The sequence below is a fragment of the Anomaloglossus baeobatrachus genome, chromosome 7 (assembly GCF_048569485.1).
Source record: "Anomaloglossus baeobatrachus isolate aAnoBae1 chromosome 7, aAnoBae1.hap1, whole genome shotgun sequence".
Lineage (NCBI taxonomy): Eukaryota > Metazoa > Chordata > Amphibia > Anura > Aromobatidae > Anomaloglossus > Anomaloglossus baeobatrachus.
Genome location: NC_134359.1, coordinates 205,470,414 through 205,483,110, shown reverse-complemented (window position 1 = coordinate 205,483,110; position 12,697 = coordinate 205,470,414). Strand labels below are relative to the sequence as shown.

The 12,697-nt window shown below is 38.2% G+C and overlaps 14 non-coding genes across 14 annotated transcripts; all 14 read left to right on the top strand.

Annotated features, from left to right (window-relative positions):
* The first annotated feature begins 678 nt into the window (after positions 1–678).
* Positions 679–752, top strand: TRNAT-UGU (transfer RNA threonine (anticodon UGU)). Its single transcript has one exon. It is a non-coding gene; the product is annotated as a tRNA-Thr (tRNA).
* A 777-nt stretch (positions 753–1,529) lies between these two features.
* On the top strand, positions 1,530–1,603 carry TRNAT-UGU (transfer RNA threonine (anticodon UGU)). Its single transcript has one exon. It is a non-coding gene; the product is annotated as a tRNA-Thr (tRNA).
* Positions 1,604–2,380: 777 nt separating this feature from the next.
* TRNAT-UGU (transfer RNA threonine (anticodon UGU)) lies at positions 2,381–2,454 on the top strand. Its single transcript has one exon. It is a non-coding gene; the product is annotated as a tRNA-Thr (tRNA).
* Positions 2,455–3,230: 776 nt separating this feature from the next.
* TRNAT-UGU (transfer RNA threonine (anticodon UGU)) lies at positions 3,231–3,304 on the top strand. Its single transcript has one exon. It is a non-coding gene; the product is annotated as a tRNA-Thr (tRNA).
* A 776-nt stretch (positions 3,305–4,080) lies between these two features.
* On the top strand, positions 4,081–4,154 carry TRNAT-UGU (transfer RNA threonine (anticodon UGU)). The gene has a single exon. It is a non-coding gene; the product is annotated as a tRNA-Thr (tRNA).
* A 776-nt stretch (positions 4,155–4,930) lies between these two features.
* Positions 4,931–5,004, top strand: TRNAT-UGU (transfer RNA threonine (anticodon UGU)). Its single transcript has one exon. It is a non-coding gene; the product is annotated as a tRNA-Thr (tRNA).
* Positions 5,005–5,780: 776 nt separating this feature from the next.
* TRNAT-UGU (transfer RNA threonine (anticodon UGU)) lies at positions 5,781–5,854 on the top strand. Its single transcript has one exon. It is a non-coding gene; the product is annotated as a tRNA-Thr (tRNA).
* Positions 5,855–6,630: 776 nt separating this feature from the next.
* Positions 6,631–6,704, top strand: TRNAT-UGU (transfer RNA threonine (anticodon UGU)). The gene has a single exon. It is a non-coding gene; the product is annotated as a tRNA-Thr (tRNA).
* Positions 6,705–7,481: 777 nt separating this feature from the next.
* Positions 7,482–7,555, top strand: TRNAT-UGU (transfer RNA threonine (anticodon UGU)). Its single transcript has one exon. It is a non-coding gene; the product is annotated as a tRNA-Thr (tRNA).
* Positions 7,556–9,181: 1,626 nt separating this feature from the next.
* On the top strand, positions 9,182–9,255 carry TRNAT-UGU (transfer RNA threonine (anticodon UGU)). The gene has a single exon. It is a non-coding gene; the product is annotated as a tRNA-Thr (tRNA).
* Positions 9,256–10,031: 776 nt separating this feature from the next.
* Positions 10,032–10,105, top strand: TRNAT-UGU (transfer RNA threonine (anticodon UGU)). Its single transcript has one exon. It is a non-coding gene; the product is annotated as a tRNA-Thr (tRNA).
* A 776-nt stretch (positions 10,106–10,881) lies between these two features.
* On the top strand, positions 10,882–10,955 carry TRNAT-UGU (transfer RNA threonine (anticodon UGU)). The gene has a single exon. It is a non-coding gene; the product is annotated as a tRNA-Thr (tRNA).
* Positions 10,956–11,731: 776 nt separating this feature from the next.
* Positions 11,732–11,805, top strand: TRNAT-UGU (transfer RNA threonine (anticodon UGU)). Its single transcript has one exon. It is a non-coding gene; the product is annotated as a tRNA-Thr (tRNA).
* Positions 11,806–12,582: 777 nt separating this feature from the next.
* On the top strand, positions 12,583–12,656 carry TRNAT-UGU (transfer RNA threonine (anticodon UGU)). The gene has a single exon. It is a non-coding gene; the product is annotated as a tRNA-Thr (tRNA).
* Positions 12,657–12,697: the final 41 nt, after the last annotated feature.

The window sequence follows — 12,697 nt, the reverse complement described above, 5'->3', positions numbered from 1 at the left end:
TAGATAGTGCAATGGAGAGATTCTAAATCTGTGTTGTCAAAGTACTCAAAAGGAAGAAGATGTCAGCCAATGTAGGATGGCATCAAGCATGCCAAATGAAAACAGTGGGTTTACTTTTGCCAGACTGAAATGTTAGAAAAGTTTGATAGCAGCCTTCTTGAACAGGAAATGCTGGAAATACTCACTGCTTGGGCTGAAAAAGATAATTTAGAGTTTCAACATTGGAGATGAAGGTAACTTCAACAAGTATGGGATTCAAAAACCATGCATGCAGAGCACAATGAATTAGTAGTCATACGCCATAACCACTCGGCAGCTCGTCTACAGGAAGAGTCTGTAGCCAGATGATGTGATCTAATGAGGATTTTGACAAGTCTGTGCAATTTCACTAAAGATTGTGTATGAGCTTCTGGCAAAGTGGCTCTTATCATATCTACAACAGTGGATTATGTCAAGAGTTGGACAAGCTCAAACTTTATCAGAGATTAACCAAAGTTTAGGGTTTTAATATCAGTAATTCAAGAAAGATTGTATTTTTTGTCACTATTGAAGCCCTAAAAATTAGTCCAGTAAAGAAAGAATTTGCATAAGTCGTCTATCTCTAGACATTCAAGGACACTGAAAGACATGAGGTGAGGGCGATTCTACCAGTAGTGCTTTCCTACTCTTAAACAATGTGGTGCTGTGGCTTAGTTGGTTAAAGCGCCTGTCTTGTAAACAGGAGATCCTGAGTTCGAATCTCAGCAGTGCCTTCTTTTCATAGCCTCAGTACTGAAGTTTCTATGTTTAACAGTGTACTTTCCTTGTAAAAATACTATAAAGTCAAACTTGTCTTTCTCATATCCCTTCCTTAGATAGTGCAATGGAGAGATTCTAAATCTGTGTTGTCAAAGTACTCAAAAGGAAGAAGATGTCAGCCAATGTAGGATGGCATCAAGCATGCCAAATGAAAACAGTGGGTTTACTTTTGCCAGACTGAAATGTTAGAAAAGTTTGATAGCAGCCTTCTTGAACAGGAAATGCTGGAAATACTCACTGCTTGGGCTGAAAAAGATAATTTAGAGTTTCAACATTGGAGATGAAGGTAACTTCAACAAGTATGGGATTCAAAAACCATGCATGCAGAGCACAATGAATTAGTAGTCATACGCCATAACCACTCGGCAGCTCGTCTACAGGAAGAGTCTGTAGCCAGATGATGTGATCTAATGAGGATTTTGACAAGTCTGTGCAATTTCACTAAAGATTGTGTATGAGCTTCTGGCAAAGTGGCTCTTATCATATCTACAACAGTGGATTATGTCAAGAGTTGGACAAGCTCAAACTTTATCAGAGATTAACCAAAGTTTAGGGTTTTAATATCAGTAATTCAAGAAAGATTGTATTTTTTGTCACTATTGAAGCCCTAAAAATTAGTCCAGTAAAGAAAGAATTTGCATAAGTCGTCTATCTCTAGACATTCAAGGACACTGAAAGACATGAGGTGAGGGCGATTCTACCAGTAGTGCTTTCCTACTCTTAAACAATGTGGTGCTGTGGCTTAGTTGGTTAAAGCGCCTGTCTTGTAAACAGGAGATCCTGAGTTCGAATCTCAGCAGTGCCTTCTTTTCATAGCCTCAGTACTGAAGTTTCTATGTTTAACAGTGTACTTTCCTTGTAAAAATACTATAAAGTCAAACTTGTCTTTCTCATATCCCTTCCTTAGATAGTGCAATGGAGAGATTCTAAATCTGTGTTGTCAAAGTACTCAAAAGGAAGAAGATGTCAGCCAATGTAGGATGGCATCAAGCATGCCAAATGAAAACAGTGGGTTTACTTTTGCCAGACTGAAATGTTAGAAAAGTTTGATAGCAGCCTTCTTGAACAGGAAATGCTGGAAATACTCACTGCTTGGGCTGAAAAAGATAATTTAGAGTTTCAACATTGGAGATGAAGGTAACTTCAACAAGTATGGGATTCAAAAACCATGCATGCAGAGCACAATGAATTAGTAGTCATACGCCATAACCACTCGGCAGCTCGTCTACAGGAAGAGTCTGTAGCCAGATGATGTGATCTAATGAGGATTTTGACAAGTCTGTGCAATTTCACTAAAGATTGTGTATGAGCTTCTGGCAAAGTGGCTCTTATCATATCTACAACAGTGGATTATGTCAAGAGTTGGACAAGCTCAAACTTTATCAGAGATTAACCAAAGTTTAGGGTTTTAATATCAGTAATTCAAGAAAGATTGTATTTTTTGTCACTATTGAAGCCCTAAAAATTAGTCCAGTAAAGAAAGAATTTGCATAAGTCGTCTATCTCTAGACATTCAAGGACACTGAAAGACATGAGGTGAGGGCGATTCTACCAGTAGTGCTTTCCTACTCTTAAACAATGTGGTGCTGTGGCTTAGTTGGTTAAAGCGCCTGTCTTGTAAACAGGAGATCCTGAGTTCGAATCTCAGCAGTGCCTTCTTTTCATAGCCTCTTACAGAAGTTTCTATGTTTAACAATGTACTTTCCTTGTAAAAATACTATAAAGTCAAACTTGTCTTTCTCATATCCCTTCCTTAGATAGTGCAATGGAGAGATTCTAAATCTGTGTTGTCAAAGTACTCAAAAGGAAGAAGATGTCAGCCAATGTAGGATGGCATCAAGCATGCCAAATGAAAACAGTGGGTTTACTTTTGCCAGACTGAAATGTTAGAAAAGTTTGATAGCAGCCTTCTTGAACAGGAAATGCTGGAAATACTCACTGCTTGGGCTGAAAAAGATAATTTAGAGTTTCAACATTGGAGATGAAGGTAACTTCAACAAGTATGGGATTCAAAAACCATGCATGCAGAGCACAATGAATTAGTAGTCATACGCCATAACCACTCGGCAGCTCGTCTACAGGAAGAGTCTGTAGCCAGATGATGTGATCTAATGAGGATTTTGACAAGTCTGTGCAATTTCACTAAAGATTGTGTATGAGCTTCTGGCAAAGTGGCTCTTATCATATCTACAACAGTGGATTATGTCAAGAGTTGGACAAGCTCAAACTTTATCAGAGATTAACCAAAGTTTAGGGTTTTAATATCAGTAATTCAAGAAAGATTGTATTTTTTGTCACTATTGAAGCCCTAAAAATTAGTCCAGTAAAGAAAGAATTTGCATAAGTCGTCTATCTCTAGACATTCAAGGACACTGAAAGACATGAGGTGAGGGCGATTCTACCAGTAGTGCTTTCCTACTCTTAAACAATGTGGTGCTGTGGCTTAGTTGGTTAAAGCGCCTGTCTTGTAAACAGGAGATCCTGAGTTCGAATCTCAGCAGTGCCTTCTTTTCATAGCCTCTTACAGAAGTTTCTATGTTTAACAATGTACTTTCCTTGTAAAAATACTATAAAGTCAAACTTGTCTTTCTCATATCCCTTCCTTAGATAGTGCAATGGAGAGATTCTAAATCTGTGTTGTCAAAGTACTCAAAAGGAAGAAGATGTCAGCCAATGTAGGATGGCATCAAGCATGCCAAATGAAAACAGTGGGTTTACTTTTGCCAGACTGAAATGTTAGAAAAGTTTGATAGCAGCCTTCTTGAACAGGAAATGCTGGAAATACTCACTGCTTGGGCTGAAAAAGATAATTTAGAGTTTCAACATTGGAGATGAAGGTAACTTCAACAAGTATGGGATTCAAAAACCATGCATGCAGAGCACAATGAATTAGTAGTCATACGCCATAACCACTCGGCAGCTCGTCTACAGGAAGAGTCTGTAGCCAGATGATGTGATCTAATGAGGATTTTGACAAGTCTGTGCAATTTCACTAAAGATTGTGTATGAGCTTCTGGCAAAGTGGCTCTTATCATATCTACAACAGTGGATTATGTCAAGAGTTGGACAAGCTCAAACTTTATCAGAGATTAACCAAAGTTTAGGGTTTTAATATCAGTAATTCAAGAAAGATTGTATTTTTTGTCACTATTGAAGCCCTAAAAATTAGTCCAGTAAAGAAAGAATTTGCATAAGTCGTCTATCTCTAGACATTCAAGGACACTGAAAGACATGAGGTGAGGGCGATTCTACCAGTAGTGCTTTCCTACTCTTAAACAATGTGGTGCTGTGGCTTAGTTGGTTAAAGCGCCTGTCTTGTAAACAGGAGATCCTGAGTTCGAATCTCAGCAGTGCCTTCTTTTCATAGCCTCTTACAGAAGTTTCTATGTTTAACAATGTACTTTCCTTGTAAAAATACTATAAAGTCAAACTTGTCTTTCTCATATCCCTTCCTTAGATAGTGCAATGGAGAGATTCTAAATCTGTGTTGTCAAAGTACTCAAAAGGAAGAAGATGTCAGCCAATGTAGGATGGCATCAAGCATGCCAAATGAAAACAGTGGGTTTACTTTTGCCAGACTGAAATGTTAGAAAAGTTTGATAGCAGCCTTCTTGAACAGGAAATGCTGGAAATACTCACTGCTTGGGCTGAAAAAGATAATTTAGAGTTTCAACATTGGAGATGAAGGTAACTTCAACAAGTATGGGATTCAAAAACCATGCATGCAGAGCACAATGAATTAGTAGTCATACGCCATAACCACTCGGCAGCTCGTCTACAGGAAGAGTCTGTAGCCAGATGATGTGATCTAATGAGGATTTTGACAAGTCTGTGCAATTTCACTAAAGATTGTGTATGAGCTTCTGGCAAAGTGGCTCTTATCATATCTACAACAGTGGATTATGTCAAGAGTTGGACAAGCTCAAACTTTATCAGAGATTAACCAAAGTTTAGGGTTTTAATATCAGTAATTCAAGAAAGATTGTATTTTTTGTCACTATTGAAGCCCTAAAAATTAGTCCAGTAAAGAAAGAATTTGCATAAGTCGTCTATCTCTAGACATTCAAGGACACTGAAAGACATGAGGTGAGGGCGATTCTACCAGTAGTGCTTTCCTACTCTTAAACAAAGTGGTGCTGTGGCTTAGTTGGTTAAAGCGCCTGTCTTGTAAACAGGAGATCCTGAGTTCGAATCTCAGCAGTGCCTTCTTTTCATAGCCTCTTACAGAAGTTTCTATGTTTAACAATGTACTTTCCTTGTAAAAATACTATAAAGTCAAACTTGTCTTTCTCATATCCCTTCCTTAGATAGTGCAATGGAGAGATTCTAAATCTGTGTTGTCAAAGTACTCAAAAGGAAGAAGATGTCAGCCAATGTAGGATGGCATCAAGCATGCCAAATGAAAACAGTGGGTTTACTTTTGCCAGACTGAAATGTTAGAAAAGTTTGATAGCAGCCTTCTTGAACAGGAAATGCTGGAAATACTCACTGCTTGGGCTGAAAAAGATAATTTAGAGTTTCAACATTGGAGATGAAGGTAACTTCAACAAGTATGGGATTCAAAAACCATGCATGCAGAGCACAATGGATTAGTAGTCATACGCCATAACCACTCGGCAGCTCGTCTACAGGAAGAGTCTGTAGCCAGATGATGTGATCTAATGAGGATTTTGACAAGTCTGTGCAATTTCACTAAAGATTGTGTATGAGCTTCTGGCAAAGTGGCTCTTATCATATCTACAACAGTGGATTATGTCAAGAGTTGGACAAGCTCAAACTTTATCAGAGATTAACCAAAGTTTAGGGTTTTAATATCAGTAATTCAATAAAGATTGTATTTTTTGTCACTATTGAAGCCCTAAAAATTAGTCCAGTAAAGAAAGAATTTGCATAAGTCGTCTATCTCTAGACATTCAAGGACACTGAAAGACATGAGGTGAGGGCGATTCTACCAGTAGTGCTTTCCTACTCTTAAACAAAGTGGTGCTGTGGCTTAGTTGGTTAAAGCGCCTGTCTTGTAAACAGGAGATCCTGAGTTCGAATCTCAGCAGTGCCTTCTTTTCATAGCCTCTTACAGAAGTTTCTATGTTTAACAATGTACTTTCCTTGTAAAAATACTATAAAGTCAAACTTGTCTTTCTCATATCCCTTCCTTAGATAGTGCAATGGAGAGATTCTAAATCTGTGTTGTCAAAGTACTCAAAAGGAAGAAGATGTCAGCCAATGTAGGATGGCATCAAGCATGCCAAATGAAAACAGTGGGTTTACTTTTGCCAGACTGAAATGTTAGAAAAGTTTGATAGCAGCCTTCTTGAACAGGAAATGCTGGAAATACTCACTGCTTGGGCTGAAAAAGATAATTTAGAGTTTCAACATTGGAGATGAAGGTAACTTCAACAAGTATGGGATTCAAAAACCATGCATGCAGAGCACAATGGATTAGTAGTCATACGCCATAACCACTCGGCAGCTCGTCTACAGGAAGAGTCTGTAGCCAGATGATGTGATCTAATGAGGATTTTGACAAGTCTGTGCAATTTCACTAAAGATTGTGTATGAGCTTCTGGCAAAGTGGCTCTTATCATATCTACAACAGTGGATTATGTCAAGAGTTGGACAAGCTCAAACTTTATCAGAGATTAACCAAAGTTTAGGGTTTTAATATCAGTAATTCAATAAAGATTGTATTTTTTGTCACTATTGAAGCCCTAAAAATTAGTCCAGTAAAGAAAGAATTTGCATAAGTCGTCTATCTCTAGACATTCAAGGACACTGAAAGACATGAGGTGAGGGCGATTCTACCAGTAGTGCTTTCCTACTCTTAAACAAAGTGGTGCTGTGGCTTAGTTGGTTAAAGCGCCTGTCTTGTAAACAGGAGATCCTGAGTTCGAATCTCAGCAGTGCCTTCTTTTCATAGCCTCTTACAGAAGTTTCTATGTTTAACAATGTACTTTCCTTGTAAAAATACTATAAAGTCAAACTTGTCTTTCTCATATCCCTTCCTTAGATAGTGCAATGGAGAGATTCTAAATCTGTGTTGTCAAAGTACTCAAAAGGAAGAAGATGTCAGCCAATGTAGGATGGCATCAAGCATGCCAAATGAAAACAGTGGGTTTACTTTTGCCAGACTGAAATGTTTTGAAAAGTTTGATAGCAGCCTTCTTGAACAGGAAATGCTGGAAATACTCACTGCTTGGGCTGAAAAAGATAATTTAGAGTTTCAACATTGGAGATGAAGGTAACTTCAACAAGTATGGGATTCAAAAACCATGCATGCAGAGCACAATGGATTAGTAGTCATACGCCATAACCACTCGGCAGCTCGTCTACAGGAAGAGTCTGTAGCCAGATGATGTGATCTAATGAGGATTTTGACAAGTCTGTGCAATTTCACTAAAGATTGTGTATGAGCTTCTGGCAAAGTGGCTCTTATCATATCTACAACAGTGGATTATGTCAAGAGTTGGACAAGCTCAAACTTTATCAGAGATTAACCAAAGTTTAGGGTTTTAATATCAGTAATTCAATAAAGATTGTATTTTTTGTCACTATTGAAGCCCTAAAAATTAGTCCAGTAAAGAAAGAATTTGCATAAGTCGTCTATCTCTAGACATTCAAGGACACTGAAAGACATGAGGTGAGGGCGATTCTACCAGTAGTGCTTTCCTACTCTTAAACAAAGTGGTGCTGTGGCTTAGTTGGTTAAAGCGCCTGTCTTGTAAACAGGAGATCCTGAGTTCGAATCTCAGCAGTGCCTTCTTTTCATAGCCTCTTACAGAAGTTTCTATGTTTAACAATGTACTTTCCTTGTAAAAATACTATAAAGTCAAACTTGTCTTTCTCATATCCCTTCCTTAGATAGTGCAATGGAGAGATTCTAAATCTGTGTTGTCAAAGTACTCAAAAGGAAGAAGATGTCAGCCAATGTAGGATGGCATCAAGCATGCCAAATGAAAACAGTGGGTTTACTTTTGCCAGACTGAAATGTTAGAAAAGTTTGATAGCAGCCTTCTTGAACAGGAAATGCTGGAAATACTCACTGCTTGGGCTGAAAAAGATAATTTAGAGTTTCAACATTGGAGATGAAGGTAACTTCAACAAGTATGGGATTCAAAAACCATGCATGCAGAGCACAATGGATTAGTAGTCATACGCCATAACCACTCGGCAGCTCGTCTACAGGAAGAGTCTGTAGCCAGATGATGTGATCTAATGAGGATTTTGACAAGTCTGTGCAATTTCACTAAAGATTGTGTATGAGCTTCTGGCAAAGTGGCTCTTATCATATCTACAACAGTGGATTATGTCAAGAGTTGGACAAGCTCAAACTTTATCAGAGATTAACCAAAGTTTAGGGTTTTAATATCAGTAATTCAATAAAGATTGTATTTTTTGTCACTATTGAAGCCCTAAAAATTAGTCCAGTAAAGAAAGAATTTGCATTAGTCGTCTATCTCTAGACATTCAAGGACACTGAAAGACATGAGGTGAGGGCGATTCTACCAGTAGTGCTTTCCTACTCTTAAACAAAGTGGTGCTGTTGCTTAGTTGGTTAAAGCGCCTGTCTTGTAATCAGGAGATCCTGAGTTCAAATCTCAGCAGTGCCTTCTTTTAATAGCCTCTTACAGAAGTTTCTATGTTTAACAATGTACTTTCCTTGTAAAAATACTATAAAGTCAAACTTGTCTTTCTCATATCCCTTCCTTAGATAGTGCAATGGAGAGATTCTAAATCTGTGTTGTCAAAGTACTCAAAAGGAAGAAGATGTCAGCCAATGTAGGATGGCATCAAGCATGCCAAATGAAAACAGTGGGTTTACTTTTGCCAGACTGAAATGTTAGAAAAGTTTGATAGCAGCCTTCTTGAACAGGAAATGCTGGAAATACTCACTGCTTGGGCTGAAAAAGATAATTTAGAGTTTCAACATTGGAGATGAAGGTAACTTCAACAAGTATGGGATTCAAAAACCATGCATGCAGAGCACAATGGATTAGTAGTCATACGCCATAACCACTCGGCAGCTCGTCTACAGGAAGAGTCTGTAGCCAGATGATGTGATCTAATGAGGATTTTGACAAGTCTGTGCAATTTCACTAAAGATTGTGTATGAGCTTCTGGCAAAGTGGCTCTTATCATATCTACAACAGTGGATTATGTCAAGAGTTGGACAAGCTCAAACTTTATCAGAGATTAACCAAAGTTTAGGGTTTTAATATCAGTAATTCAATAAAGATTGTATTTTTTGTCACTATTGAAGCCCTAAAAATTAGTCCAGTAAAGAAAGAATTTGCATAAGTCGTCTATCTCTAGACATTCAAGGACACTGAAAGACATGAGGTGAGGGCGATTCTACCAGTAGTGCTTTCCTACTCTTAAACAAAGTGGTGCTGTGGCTTAGTTGGTTAAAGCGCCTGTCTTGTAAACAGGAGATCCTGAGTTCGAATCTCAGCAGTGCCTTCTTTTCATAGCCTCTTACAGAAGTTTCTATGTTTAACAATGTACTTTCCTTGTAAAAATACTATAAAGTCAAACTTGTCTTTCTCATATCCCTTCCTTAGATAGTGCAATGGAGAGATTCTAAATCTGTGTTGTCAAAGTACTCAAAAGGAAGAAGATGTCAGCCAATGTAGGATGGCATCAAGCATGCCAAATGAAAACAGTGGGTTTACTTTTGCCAGACTGAAATGTTAGAAAAGTTTGATAGCAGCCTTCTTGAACAGGAAATGCTGGAAATACTCACTGCTTGGGCTGAAAAAGATAATTTAGAGTTTCAACATTGGAGATGAAGGTAACTTCAACAAGTATGGGATTCAAAAACCATGCATGCAGAGCACAATGGATTAGTAGTCATACGCCATAACCACTCGGCAGCTCGTCTACAGGAAGAGTCTGTAGCCAGATGATGTGATCTAATGAGGATTTTGACAAGTCTGTGCAATTTCACTAAAGATTGTGTATGAGCTTCTGGCAAAGTGGCTCTTATCATATCTACAACAGTGGATTATGTCAAGAGTTGGACAAGCTCAAACTTTATCAGAGATTAACCAAAGTTTAGGGTTTTAATATCAGTAATTCAATAAAGATTGTATTTTTTGTCACTATTGAAGCCCTAAAAATTAGTCCAGTAAAGAAAGAATTTGCATAAGTCGTCTATCTCTAGACATTCAAGGACACTGAAAGACATGAGGTGAGGGCGATTCTACCAGTAGTGCTTTCCTACTCTTAAACAAAGTGGTGCTGTGGCTTAGTTGGTTAAAGCGCCTGTCTTGTAAACAGGAGATCCTGAGTTCGAATCTCAGCAGTGCCTTCTTTTCATAGCCTCTTACAGAAGTTTCTATGTTTAACAATGTACTTTCCTTGTAAAAATACTATAAAGTCAAACTTGTCTTTCTCATATCCCTTCCTTAGATAGTGCAATGGAGAGATTCTAAATCTGTGTTGTCAAAGTACTCAAAAGGAAGAAGATGTCAGCCAATGTAGGATGGCATCAAGCATGCCAAATGAAAACAGTGGGTTTACTTTTGCCAGACTGAAATGTTAGAAAAGTTTGATAGCAGCCTTCTTGAACAGGAAATGCTGGAAATACTCACTGCTTGGGCTGAAAAAGATAATTTAGAGTTTCAACATTGGAGATGAAGGTAACTTCAACAAGTATGGGATTCAAAAACCATGCATGCAGAGCACAATGGATTAGTAGTCATACGCCATAACCACTCGGCAGCTCGTCTACAGGAAGAGTCTGTAGCCAGATGATGTGATCTAATGAGGATTTTGACAAGTCTGTGCAATTTCACTAAAGATTGTGTATGAGCTTCTGGCAAAGTGGCTCTTATCATATCTACAACAGTGGATTATGTCAAGAGTTGGACAAGCTCAAACTTTATCAGAGATTAACCAAAGTTTAGGGTTTTAATATCAGTAATTCAAGAAAGATTGTATTTTTTGTCACTATTGAAGCCCTAAAAATTAGTCCAGTAAAGAAAGAATTTGCATAAGTCGTCTATCTCTAGACATTCAAGGACACTGAAAGACATGAGGTGAGGGCGATTCTACCAGTAGTGCTTTCCTACTCTTAAACAATGTGGTGCTGTGGCTTAGTTGGTTAAAGCGCCTGTCTTGTAAACAGGAGATCCTGAGTTCGAATCTCAGCAGTGCCTTCTTTTCATAGCCTCTTACAGAAGTTTCTATGTTTAACAATGTACTTTCCTTGTAAAAATACTATAAAGTCAAACTTGTCTTTCTCATATCCCTTCCTTAGATAGTGCAATGGAGAGATTCTAAATCTGTGTTGTCAAAGTACTCAAAAGGAAGAAGATGTCAGCCAATGTAGGATGGCATCAAGCATGCCAAATGAAAACAGTGGGTTTACTTTTGCCAGACTGAAATGTTAGAAAAGTTTGATAGCAGCCTTCTTGAACAGGAAATGCTGGAAATACTCACTGCTTGGGCTGAAAAAGATAATTTAGAGTTTCAACATTGGAGATGAAGGTAACTTCAACAAGTATGGGATTCAAAAACCATGCATGCAGAGCACAATGAATTAGTAGTCATACGCCATAACCACTCGGCAGCTCGTCTACAGGAAGAGTCTGTAGCCAGATGATGTGATCTAATGAGGATTTTGACAAGTCTGTGCAATTTCACTAAAGATTGTGTATGAGCTTCTGGCAAAGTGGCTCTTATCATATCTACAACAGTGGATTATGTCAAGAGTTGGACAAGCTCAAACTTTATCAGAGATTAACCAAAGTTTAGGGTTTTAATATCAGTAATTCAAGAAAGATTGTATTTTTTGTCACTATTGAAGCCCTAAAAATTAGTCCAGTAAAGAAAGAATTTGCATAAGTCGTCTATCTCTAGACATTCAAGGACACTGAAAGACATGAGGTGAGGGCGATTCTACCAGTAGTGCTTTCCTACTCTTAAACAATGTGGTGCTGTGGCTTAGTTGGTTAAAGCGCCTGTCTTGTAAACAGGAGATCCTGAGTTCGAATCTCAGCAGTGCCTTCTTTTCATAGCCTCAGTACTGAAGTTTCTATGTTTAACAGTGTACTTTCCTTGTAAAAATACTATAAAGTCAAACTTGTCTTTCTCATATCCCTTCCTTAGATAGTGCAATGGAGAGATTCTAAATCTGTGTTGTCAAAGTACTCAAAAGGAAGAAGATGTCAGCCAATGTAGGATGGCATCAAGCATGCCAAATGAAAACAGTGGGTTTACTTTTGCCAGACTGAAATGTTAGAAAAGTTTGATAGCAGCCTTCTTGAACAGGAAATGCTGGAAATACTCACTGCTTGGGCTGAAAAAGATAATTTAGAGTTTCAACATTGGAGATGAAGGTAACTTCAACAAGTATGGGATTCAAAAACCATGCATGCAGAGCACAATGAATTAGTAGTCATACGCCATAACCACTCGGCAGCTCGTCTACAGGAAGAGTCTGTAGCCAGATGATGTGATCTAATGAGGATTTTGACAAGTCTGTGCAATTTCACTAAAGATTGTGTATGAGCTTCTGGCAAAGTGGCTCTTATCATATCTACAACAGTGGATTATGTCAAGAGTTGGACAAGCTCAAACTTTATCAGAGATTAACCAAAGTTTAGGGTTTTAATATCAGTAATTCAAGAAAGATTGTATTTTTTGTCACTATTGAAGCCCTAAAAATTAGTCCAGTAAAGAAAGAATTTGCATAAGTCGTCTATCTCTAGACATTCAAGGACACTGAAAGACATGAGGTGAGGGCGATTCTACCAGTAGTGCTTTCCTACTCTTAAACAATGTGGTGCTGTGGCTTAGTTGGTTAAAGCGCCTGTCTTGTAAACAGGAGATCCTGAGTTCGAATCTCAGCAGTGCCTTCTTTTCATAGCCTCAGTACTGAAGTTTCTATGTTTAACAG